Source organism: Maniola hyperantus, chromosome 1 (assembly GCF_902806685.2).
Source record: "Maniola hyperantus chromosome 1, iAphHyp1.2, whole genome shotgun sequence".
Lineage (NCBI taxonomy): Eukaryota > Metazoa > Arthropoda > Insecta > Lepidoptera > Nymphalidae > Maniola > Maniola hyperantus.
The window spans coordinates 10,625,183-10,637,854 of NC_048536.1; the positions used below are offsets into that span (position 1 = coordinate 10,625,183).

General features: G+C 37.3%; 1 protein-coding gene and 1 long non-coding RNA gene across 8 annotated transcripts in view; one reads left to right on the forward strand and one right to left on the reverse strand.

Annotated features, from left to right (window-relative positions):
- Positions 1-12,672, forward strand: part of CadN (neural cadherin) — a 452,548-nt gene that overhangs the window by 291,925 nt on the left and 147,951 nt on the right. The gene's annotated exons all lie outside the window — the stretch shown is intronic.
- On the reverse strand, positions 4,873-12,019 carry LOC138403029 (uncharacterized). The gene is made up of 4 exons (XR_011237334.1): positions 11,759-12,019; positions 6,144-6,263; positions 5,098-5,234; positions 4,873-5,008 (listed from the first exon to the last, which is right to left on the reverse strand). It is a non-coding gene; the product is annotated as an uncharacterized lncRNA (long non-coding RNA).

The following is a 12,672-nucleotide window of genomic DNA, read 5'->3' on the forward strand; positions in this document are numbered from 1 at the left end:
TAAGTGGTTGATTTGGTGACCGATCAATTGACAAAAAACAAATGACAAAGTTTCATTTCCCAAACAAATTTTGGCAAAATTATGAATCGTTTTATGATCGTTATAAAACTTATGTTTCTACAAATAATTCATTTGATAAAACAAATTACCAGACAAATTGTTATTTCATAAAATATCATTTGACAAACAATTGATTTCTTTAATCGTGTTAATTAGTAAAACAACATATCGCACTTTTTTTTTGATAAAATGAATTGTTTGATAAAATGAACTGTTTGATAAATACTTTAAGAATTCACCAAATCTTTTATATGTCGACCGGGCCGACGGAAGAGACAGCTTACTATAATGGGGGGTCTTTTTCCACCCAGAAAAAAGGAGCCCCTCCTCCGCTCCGTCGACGGGCCCCGATCGACGAGAAGAGATCACCACTATGGTAGGGGGTCTCTCTCATCCCCCCCGCTTCCACCATCAAGAGCGAGCGAAGCGAGCTCGGGACTTGGGGCACTCCGACTCGGAACGGTTAGGTTAGAAGGGGATGGCGGGGTCTTACAGACCCCGCCATCCCCTTCGTGGGTTATTTCTTTTTTTACCACCCAGAAAAAAAAAGCCCCGCACAGCGGGGCTCCGTCGACGGGCCCCGGTCGCCGAGAAGAGACCACCACTATGGTGGGGGGTCTCTTTCCTCCCCCCCGCTCCCACCATCAAGAGCGAGTGAAGCGAGCTCGGGACTTGGGGCACTCCGACTCGGAACGGTTAGGTTAGAAGGGGATGGCGGGGTCTGTAAGACCCCGCCATCCCCTTCGTGGGTTATTTCTTTTTTTATCTGGGTCCACTGGTTGGTTTTGCATGACAGTCAGTTAGACACGGCACTGTCTTTTATAAGTCTGAAACACTCTACAACATACCTACCTAATAAGAAATCTATACTAATAATAAAAGGAGAAACTGACCCACGTTCACAGCTCAAACCAGTGGTTCTGGATACTAGACATTTTGTTAGTAGGTTGTCTATTTAACGTTGAAGAAAGAAAAGTAAGAAAAGATTTTCAAAAATTCCAACGTGGTGGTCTTTAATAAAATCTAAATCATCAGCTTAGTACTATTATTACTATACCCACATTATAAAATTAAAAATTGTGTTTGTTTGATTGCAACAGATCGATGTGATTTTTTACATGGTTATATTATAGTTAAAGACCTGGAGAGCGACACAGGCTATTTTTTATTATGGAAAATTCAACTTTTTATTCTGGAAAAGGATTCCCACGGGGTTTTTAAAAACCTAAATCTACGCGTAGGAAATCACAGGCATCAGGTAGTCTAAAAATATATTGTAAAGTTCATTAAACAAACCCTTATAGGGATAACAATGAAATGGTTTAAATTTCAAAGTACATAATTAAGCGGTTATCTGAAATTAGAACAAATAAACAAATTAAGACACACCGCGGGTTAGCAATTCAATTAAAACTTTCGTGTTTAACGTTAAGCGTTTTAGTTGTGCGTGTAATATATGCCTTTATCTACACTTACCTTAATAATAGAAGCTACAATATTGCTACTCAATACAATTTTTTGAACTATCGATTTATCCTTGAAATGTGAAATGCTCTAAGAATTAAAATAACCAAATCAATGTCCTTGTTGACAGTGACAGTAATTTTGTTTATCACTTTAATTTATTTTTGGTCACATTATATTATGAACGCCAATAATTGTAAAATTTTGTTTCATTTACCTAATCTAATCAGCAAAAAATTTAAAATTCAAAACTAAAATTATTTATTCAAAGTAGGCATAAAAAAATTCACCTCACGCGTCATTTTAACTCTATGGGCCAATTATCATGTTGAAAGTAGGTTCACCTTTAAAATAAGGACAAAAATCGTACTTTTGACATGAAATTTGATGCAAAAAGTTAAAATGGCGCGTGAGGAGTTAAATTTCACGCCTACTATAGTAGGTACTCTAGTCACTCACTACGGTACGGTAGTCAGGTTATAGATGATCCCGATTTAATAACGTCATAGCTCTTGGAAAACTTATTTGTATATTTTTTATTACCTACTGAATATTTACATCGTGAGGAAACCTGCATGCCTAAGAGTTCTCCATAATGTTCTCAAAGGTGTGTGAAGTCTACCAATCCGCACATGGCCAGCGTGGTTGACTATGACCAAAACCCTTTTCACTCTGAGAGGAGACCCGTGCTCTGTAGTGAGCCAGCGATGGGTTGATCATGATGATGATGAATGAATATGTCAAAAGACGTCTAAAAAATGTGTTTTTATAAATTTATTATATAGATATGTCTATAAATAATATCTACTACTAAAGCTAACTATTATAGCTTAAAACTGCTATTATTTTATTTCAGAAAATCTATCTCTGTGTAGATGTACAGTACGCGGCAGAAAGTAATGTACATCGAACTTTAGAAGGAGATAGCAGATTGTTGTCTCTTTTGTTGAGACCGACAACACGTCATTTAGGTAAGAGTGACAGAGACAACGCTCTACAAAGCCGAAATGTCATTCTGAAGGCCGATGTACATTACTTTCAGCCGCGTACTGTACCTGTGTTACGGAGAGTGCCAAGTGTTAAAGTAGGGAAACAGGTTTAGAAGCTGGCCAACTCTTGAGTTCTCAAGCGTCTATTACACAACCCTGAAGTAAGAAATAAGTAGGTTCCCGGCACAACTTTACGTTAATATGATTAATGTGATTAGACAGACACGTTGCTGTGAAGGCTTGAGTGAGTTTAGTGTTATATATAGGATCTTTCCACATTGTTTAGAAAATTGTTTCAATTACTCACGCACACTTATGCGGGTACCTACTACATAGTATGAATACCCTGAAGTAAACATATAGAATAGGTACTAGTTGATGCCCGTGACTTCGTCCATGTAAGTTTCCGTGGGAATTTTTGATTTTCCGGGATAAAAAGTAGCCTATGTCATTCTCCAGGTCTTTAACCATACCCATGCAAAAATCACATCGATCCGTTAGTCGTTACGACATGATTGAAGAACAAACCAATAAACAAACGCTTTTTCGCATTTATAATAGGTATAAGTAGTGCTAGTGATAGACTAAATGAGGCCCGCGACTTCGACCGCGTGGATTTACGTTTGAAAAACTATAGTTTATGTCCGTCTCCGAGATGCAAGCATTCTATGTAACAAATTTCGTCAAAGTAAAATCAATGGATGGGCCGTGAAAAGTATTATAATATTATTATTATAATATTATAAAAGTATAATAATATATATTCGTATTAATAATATTAGTGTGTATTGGATATGGGTACTCTACAAAACATGTTGTATATTGTAGTGTATGTTACATGTGATATAATTCAGTTAGATGCCATAAAATAAACATTAGTAGTTACACGCGGGCCATTAACTAAACACGATTAAACGCATTATCAGTAGATTCAATCATTAAGGTGACGCTGGATGCACGTCCGAACTGCTCGGCCCACGTGGGTAACCTGTATGCTATTTCACCTAACATTGTGATAGAAAGAGATAGACTCAGTGATGAGCAGTGTAGCGAGTGCATGCGCTCACACTAGCGTCCGGATATATTGATGATGGCACACAGATAGTTGGACAGATGTCACCGATGAATTTTTGTAAATATATGATTTATGAAGGAACTACTTATTTCAATTATTATTGTATAAGATTTTATGGAAGAGCGGGGTCGCCTGCCACGAGTACTCGTAGCAATACTAAAACAGTTACTGGGATGGTCCCAATTACTACGCACTATGTGAAATTGTTTTACCTACTGAAATAAATATTTTTTAATTTTTTTTGAATGATAATGATTACCTACTTATCTTTTGATGAATACTATAAAATCTCACTTACATACATACCTATTAGGTAACTACTGCCTCAGCGTGTATAAACAACTCGTATATATTATAGAAATCCATACTTCTATGAAGTGTCTGTCTGTAATTTCGAAATAACTACCGCAAGCTCATAATATTGTTATTTGAACTGTACCATAACAGCTGAATCAAACGTTTTTAAAAACTGTCTGTCTGTCTGTCTGTTTGAACGGGCTAATCTTCGGAACGGCAGAACCTATTTTGACGGGACTTTTACAGACAAGTAGAGGATTAACAAAGGATACTTTTTAACCGAGTTTTAAAAAAGGAGTTGTGTTTTTCTACCTATGTACACAGAAATCTCCGAGATTTCTGAACCGATTTGGGTATTTTTTTTAATTGATAAAGAAACTTTGCGACATTGTCCTATATAAAATGTCATTTTATATAGGACACACAGGATTTCAACTCCTCAATCCTGATGCTGCAGGGGACATGACCACCAAAACTTATGGGATTTTGAAACTGTCGGTTATAAATTGATATTGGAGGTAGGTACCTATATCTACCAAGTAAAGACTTTATCATTGAACTCGAAGACCCACTTCTCGACCCTGATGCTGTACCTAAGGAATTGCATTGCTAAATCGTGGTGATCCCACGGAATTTTAAATGAATCATCGCCCACGCCCGTTCGGTACCCTCATTCCGCACATTGTTTTGATTAGTCAGTCCACCAATCACAACAAAGCATTCTCCCCTGTCCCCCGCCAACATTTTACGATTTTGTTTTCATGTAAAACCTTGTATATGCGTACTCTAGGAGTTGAATTCTCTGTGCTGGCGGATTACCTATTAGGAACACATGATTACACATTCGTTTGTCTGTGAAAATAACTTTTGTTGCCTACACTTATCTATTAGTAGCGACTAAAAACTATATATACTATCTACTTGTGTATACAAAAGTCAAAATAAATTCCACTTTGATCTCAAAAATGAAAATTTTATTTTTTATAAGTAGGAAGTAGGTACAATTCAATTTCCCTCTAAAAGCCCACTACACACATAAACACAATATGTATCATTTTCTGTTTCAACAGTCACATTAGATGTATCATTCGACGCAGAACTATTGAAGCTCTCCATTTCATTTCTGGAATTAATAAACATACAATCAACATAATTATATTGTGAGTATTATCTATATAGAATGTATGCAAAAAACATAGCATAACAACTTACAAGTATGGTATGGTAGACCTTTCAATATTTAGTACAGAATTGAATGTTGCAGCATCATGTTGGATTTCAGTGGTACGTATATTGGGCACATTCATTTTATTTTCCTTGTTTTCTTCTAAAAGGAATGTCTTGAGTCACTAAAATACAACATAATTCAGCATTGACAAATCTGACAACAAATAGTAAATCTCTATATTATATAAAAATGAATCGCTGAATGTGTTGCTGATCGCAAATCTCGAGAACAGCTGCACCGATTTCGCTAATTATTTTTGATAATATTCCTTGAAGTACGGGGATGGTTCTTATGGAGAGAATTTTTTTTAAAAAGTCCTGAAAAAGAATCGACTGTAGGCGGTGCGAAGTTCGTCGGGGCAGCTAGTAACATAATAATTATATTATCCTAATCCTAATCTAAATATATAAAAGAAAAAGGTGACTGACTGACTGACTGATCTATCAACGCACAGCTCAAAATACTGGACGGATCGTGCTGAAATTTGGCATGCAGATAGCTATTATGACGCAGGCATCCACTAAGAAGGGATTTTTGAAAATTCAACTCTGGAGGGGGTGAAATAGGGGTTCAAAATTTTGTGTAGCCCACGCGGACGAAGTCGCGAGCATAAGCTAGTCTATAATATAAAAATGAATCACTAAATGTCATCGCAAATCTCGAGAACAGCTGAACCGATTTCGCTAATTCTTTTTTTAAATTAGGTATTCCTTGAAGTACGAGGATGGTTCTTACCGAGAGAAAAATTTGAAAAATTTGAATCGACTGTTAGGCCGTAGGCGGAACGAAGTTCGCCAGGGCAGCTAGTGGAATTATAAATGTGAAAGTGTAGATGTTTGGATGTTTGTTACTCAATCACGCAAAAAAGGCTGAACGGATTTGAATGAAATTTTGAATTCTTAACTGGATTAACACATAGGCTACTTTTTATCCCGGAAAATCAAAGAGTTCCCGCGGGATTTTGAAAAATGTGAAATCCACGCGGACGAAGTCGCGGGCATTAGCTAGTATCTAAATAATATCAACTTACAAACACAGTGTCAAATTTTCAGAAGCTGGCTCTAAATGGTACGGTGTGATAGCATCATAATCTAATTCAATTCGATTTTTTGCTTTGTCGTTTCCTTGTCAAAGAAAATCCTGTGATCCACTAAAATAGAAGTATAATATATAAGTATTTATTAAAAATAAATAAATGTCATCATCAAATTCACCATCCTGGAGAACCTTAAAAACGACACTCGCGTCTATTTTTTATAAAAAGTGCTGGCCCGCCATCTTAGATTAAAAAATTAATGTCATTATCAAAACCAGCATCCTGGAAAACCTGAAAACGACACCCATTTCTATTTTTTGTGAAAAGTGCATGTCTGCTATTTTGGATTTGAAAATAAATGTCATTATCAAATTCAGCATCCCGGAAAAGTACATATTCAGTCAAATAAAATTCCCGTCGAGTCACATTGTTACTCACGTCGGGTGTGACTCACGGGAATAACCCCGAAAAAGTAATGGCATTATCATCACAAGATAATATTATGGTTTGGAAAGATTCTGATGAATTTTAATAGATCTCCTCTTTGCAAGCGATTTGCTTTTGCGAGTCTAAACCGTTTCTTTTTCCTCTTCCGCCAATCCATTTTTGTTTCTGTTACATGAAAACTCAAGTATATAATTAAATTGTCTAAGCACACAATATGACCTACATACTTATATTTGTAACTAGATGATACACGCGACTTCGTCCGCGAGGATATAGTGGTTTTTTAATCCCACGAGAACTCTTTCAAAAGCGATCACTATTTCAAATTTCAGCCAAATCCGTCTTGTACTTTTTGCGTGAAAGGGTAGGGTAACAAACCTATACACACACACGCAGATACAAAATTTCGCCTTTATAATATAAGTGTGATTTGACAACCCTGACTTTCGGAATTCGGATAAGTCCAAATTATATTTTATTACTAGTTGATGCCCGCAACTTCGTCCGCGTGGAATTAGGTTTTTAAAAATCCCGTGGGAACTCTTTGATTTTCCGGGATAAAAAGTAGCCTATGTGTTAATTTAGGGTATACCCTAAATTTAATTATATACCAATACGTGCAATTTATAATTTAAAACCGCGCGATTCCCTACGAGAGATATTTAAGGAAATAGGTATTCTTACAGTAGCTTCCCAATATATTTACAATAATATAATTTTTGTACGACAAAACATTCACAGTTACAAAAAAATCAGTGATCTCCATGATAGGCAAACTAGAAACAAAAATAAGCTAGCTACTCCTGCGCTCTGCCTCTGGAAGGTGCGAAAGTCATTTGTGGGAATGAGTGTAATATTTTATAATAAAATTCCACAAGCAATTTTAGACTTGCCTTTACACAAGTTTAAAAAATGTGTTAAAAGTATGCTCCTAAAAAAAGCATATTATACAGTCGCAGACTATGTAAACGATAAAAAAGCTTGGATTTGACGCAATGCACGGGGGTGCAATGGCTTGTATAGTACGGTATAATAACATTGTAAATTGAAAAATTAAAAAGAGCAACCGCCGAGTTTCTTGCTGGTTCTTCTCGGTAGGAACGGCATTCCGAACCAGTGGTAAATTAAACCTGACTATTCATAAGCACTTTTAAAAAGTTTACATGAATAAAAAAACATTCTATTCTATTCTATTCTATTCTAATTAACACTTTTATCTATCTCCATTCCCAATTTCATCCAAAACCGTTCAGCCGTTTTTGTGTGATTGAGTAACAAACATCCAAACATCCACACACACACATCACTACACCTATTATAAATGTGAAAGTGTGTTTGTTTGTTGGTTCGTTGGTTTGTCCTTCAATCACGTCGCAACAGAGCAACGGATCGAAGTGATTTTTTGCATGGGTATGGTTGACCTGGAGAGTGACATAGGCTACTTTTTATCCCGGAAAATCAAAGAGTTTCCACGGGATTTTTAAAAATCTAATTCCACGCGTACGAAGTCGCGGGCATCACCTCATCATCATCATGATCAACCCATCGCCGGCTCACTACAGAGCAGGGGTCTCCTCTCAGAGTGAGAAGGGTTTTGGCCATAGTCTACCACGCTGGCCATGTGCGGATTGGTAGAATTCACACACCTTTGAGAACATTATGGAGAACTCGGCATGCAGGTTTCCTCACGATGTTTTCCTTTACCGTTAAAGCAAGTGATATTTAATTAATTAAAACGCGTATAACTCCGAAAAGTTAGAGGTGCGTGCCCGGGATCGAACCCCCCGACCTCCGTTTAGAAGGCGGACGTCCTAACCACTAGGCTATCATAGCTTCACCTAGTTTATAATATTAGTAGGATATATGTAAACTACTACCACCAGCTGTCGATACGATGCATTCTAAAATAAATCGACCGACCGACCGACAGACCGACCGGCCAAGTACGAGTCAGACTCGCGCCCCGAGGTTTCCGTACTACAATAGTAAAATGTTATCTCTAAATCTCTGTTTAGAGATAAGCATTTACAATGTAACTTAATTTATTACTACTATGTAACTAGAATTTCGGTACATATAAAAATGAATCGCTAAATGTGTTGCTGATCGCAAATCTCGAGAACAGCTGAACCGATTTCGCTAATTCTTTTTTTATAATATTCCTTGAAGTACGAATATGGTTCTTACGGAGAGAAAATTTTTAAAAAATTCCTGAAAAAGAATCGACTGTTAGGCGGTACGAAGCTCGCCGGGGCAGCTAGTGAAAAATAAAAATAAATAAATAGGTAAATAGTATTTTTTGACATTTTGCATGATAAATCAAAAACTATTTAGTATGCACTAGATGATGCCCGCAACTTCGTCCGCGTGGATTTAGGTTTTTTAAAAATCCCGTGGGAACTTTGATTTTCCGGGATCAAAAGTCAAAGTCAAATGATTTGTTCAAAATAGGTAATAAATTACTCTTTTCGATTGTCAGTTGTTGGATTTGTAAAATATAGTGTTGATAGACCTTTTTTTTGGGTTGTGCCACACATGACATACTTTATTCCGGCGCTTCTTCTACTTGAGGTTTTTTGACTTTATTACTCAAGTATAAGAGGCGCTGGGATAACCTAACCAGTTGGTAACTGGTAATGTGTGGTACAGCTTTAAAAAATAAACGTTTTTTCTTTTCTTTCTTTTTCTTTTCTAATAATATGCCATATGACATAATGCTGTGAAAGTAACTAAAATATACTAGTCTCGCCGTTTCTATGTCTGTCAACAGGTGAGATTGCAGTCAAGGGCTAACTTGTATCTGAATAAATAAATAAAAAAGTACTATTTATACGAAGCGTTGCGTACTTTGTTTGTAAGACGGACAGACAGACAGACAACAAACTGATCCTATAAGGGTTCCTTTTTCCTTTTGAGGTACGGAATCCTAATGATCTCTCTTTTTGCACTGCATTTAACCTGAATCCAAGAATTTCCGATCCGAAATAGTCGTAAGCAAGACTGTATCGTCACCTACCACCAGGTGAGATTGCAGTCAAGGGCTAACTTGTATCTGAATCAATATTATTATTATTATTTTATTACTTATAATAAAACTGTAACAGGTGAAATTCTGTACATTGAAGATATTTTGAAATTTTTTTTTCGAGGGCACTCTATAATCGATACTGAACCCAAAACTGGAATTTTTTTCATTTTTGTCTGTCTGTCTGTATGTCTGTATCACGGCCGCGCATCACGCTGAAACTACTGAATGGATTCCAATGAAACTTGGTACGATTTGACGTCATACTATGAGGAAGAATATAGGATACTTTTTATCCCGAAATTCAGCATGGTTCCCTTAGGAGAGGGGTTGAAAGTTAAAATGTATACTGAGCTGTAATTCATTAACGCGTAGTCCGATTTCATTCATTCTTTTTTGTTAGAAACCATACATGTTAAAACTTCAAGTTCCAACTTCTCAACCATCATCATAATAATGACGGGTAGCTTTTGTACTTTTGGATTTCAATCAGCTGTTTTAGGAATAGTTGATGTTGAATTGATATTAAAGGTACGCTTAGAATAAACTATCTCTGGTTTAGGTACCAAGCAACGACTTCATAATTCAACTCGATATCCCAACTCTTCAACCCTGATGATGCAGGGTATTGCACTCCTAAGCCACTGTTGATTGTGAGATAATATTGTAGATGCCAAACATATATACCATTATTGAATTTTAAGTTCCAACTCTTCAATACTGATGCTGCAGGGTACTGCACTCCTATTCTATGGGTTTTAGGAACTGTTGTTGGTGAATTAATATTGTACCATTTACTATTGTACCAAACCACGACTACATGGTTGAACTCCGTTCACAAAAATCCACGCACTCCATCGAAATCCTATTCTATTCCAAACTTATTCGCCAGCGTGACAGGAGTGGAGAAGGCGGATAGGGACGTGTGAGGGGTGCAACGGATCAACGTGATTTTTTCCATCATCATCAGCCTGCGGTCGTCCACTGTTGGACATAGGCTTTCCCTAAAGAGCGCCACCACACCCGGTCCTCAGCCTTCCTCACCTAGCCACTTCCCGCCAGCCTCTGTATATCGTCGGTCCATCGTGCTGGAAGGCGTCCCACACTACGCTTACTTATACCTACGCGGTCTCCACTCAAGAACTTTCCGGCTCCAACGGCCATCACCTCTACGACAGGCATGACCTGCCTTCTTTTATCCCAGAAAATAAAAGAGTTCCCACGGGCTTTTGAAAACCTACATCCACGCGGACGAAGTCGCGGGCGTCAGCTAGTAAATAAATAAAAAAGTACTATTTGTACGAAGCGTTGCGTACTTTATTTGTAAGACGGACAGACAGACAGACAGACAGATAGACGGACAGACAGACAGACGGACAGACGAACAGACGGACAGACGGACGGGCAGACGGACCGATGGACGGACCGACAGACGCATGGACGGACGGACGGACGGACTGACGGACGGACGGACGGACGGACGGACGGACGGACGGACGGACGGACAGACGGACGGACGGACAGACGGACCGACAGACAGACAGACAGAGGGTTCCGTTTTTTCCTTCTGAGGTACGGAACCCTAAAAATATAAAGAAATACCACCAGGTAGGTACCTACCTACCTATATTATTATACATATACAGGTACCTTTTTAGGGTTCCGTACTTTATAAGGAAAAAAGGGACCCTTAGGATCACTTCGTTGTCTGTCTGTCTTTCCGTCTCTCCGTCTGTGTCGTATCTGTCACACAAAACTATAGGATACTTCCCGTTGACCCAGAATCATGAAATTTAGTAGGTACGTAGGTCTTAGAGCACAAGTAAAGGAATAAATCCAAAAACCATAGATTTGTGATAACAACTTACAAAAAAAAATTAAAGTGTGTTAATGAAAAAATAATTAGTATTTTCAATTTTCAATGTATAATAAGTATACCAAGTGGGGTATTATATGAAAGGGCTTTACTTGTGTATTCTAAAACACATTTTTATTTATTTTTATGCATAGTAGTTTTTGATTTATGGAGCAAAATGTCAAAAAAATACCTGAGTACGGAACCCTTGGTGCGCGAGCAACTCGCACTTGCCGGTTTTTTAAAATTAGATAAAATAAATAACTAAACAAAGTTACTTACCTATTGTACTAGGACCACACGAGTAGATATCCCTACTAGGACCTCAACAACAAAGTCAGGTCAATAAACCAATGAATAAAATTGGTGTCCAAATTTCAAATTCCAGAGGTCAATGTACAAAATGCAATAAGTATTTGAAGGACTTATTGACTCTGCTCTGCTCAATCTTCTACACATTTGCATAGCCACTGAATTAATAAACGAATAAAAATTAATTTTATAAAATCATTACGACTTTTGTTTTTGAAAACATAACAACAGTTGTCGTCATAGAAACTACAATATTACACGCGCAGCCGCGCGCCGCTGGGCTGGCCCTTCCCTCCGCCACCCGCGCGGTGTCTAATGTTTTGGGGTGAGAAGCATGATGATTTTAGCCGAAATCTAGCGCTTGAAAAGGGTTGAACAGTAGTTTGGGAAAAGTATTTTTGAGAAAAAACTACTGAATTTAGGTTTGCAAAGTAAAGTTATTTCAACTAATGAATAAATAAACTACGTGTAATGATAAATTGTTTTAGAATTTTCATATCCCTAATCTTATTTATTTACGCCCAAAGTTGTCATAGATTTAGTGTTAAAATAGGAATCTTTTGAGGCTCGTAACTTTTAAATCAAATTTTTTTTTAATGTTTTAGATATCATTGAACCTAGATAATGACGAGATAAATCGATATAATTCTTAGTTTTGTGCGTACAATATCGAATATTGTTGTATTTTCCCTCCTACGTTTGTATGAAGAAAGCACCGAACTGAGCTGCCTTAATGCCCTATAGGTCATCATTAGTTTGGCATCTGTCTTTGTGTTATGATCGCTGACGTAAAGTCACAGATTAGCTGTTACGTTATCCATATGCTTTCAATAATGCAAGAGAATAGGTATTAAAATTTGCACCTACATGATGCTCGTAACATG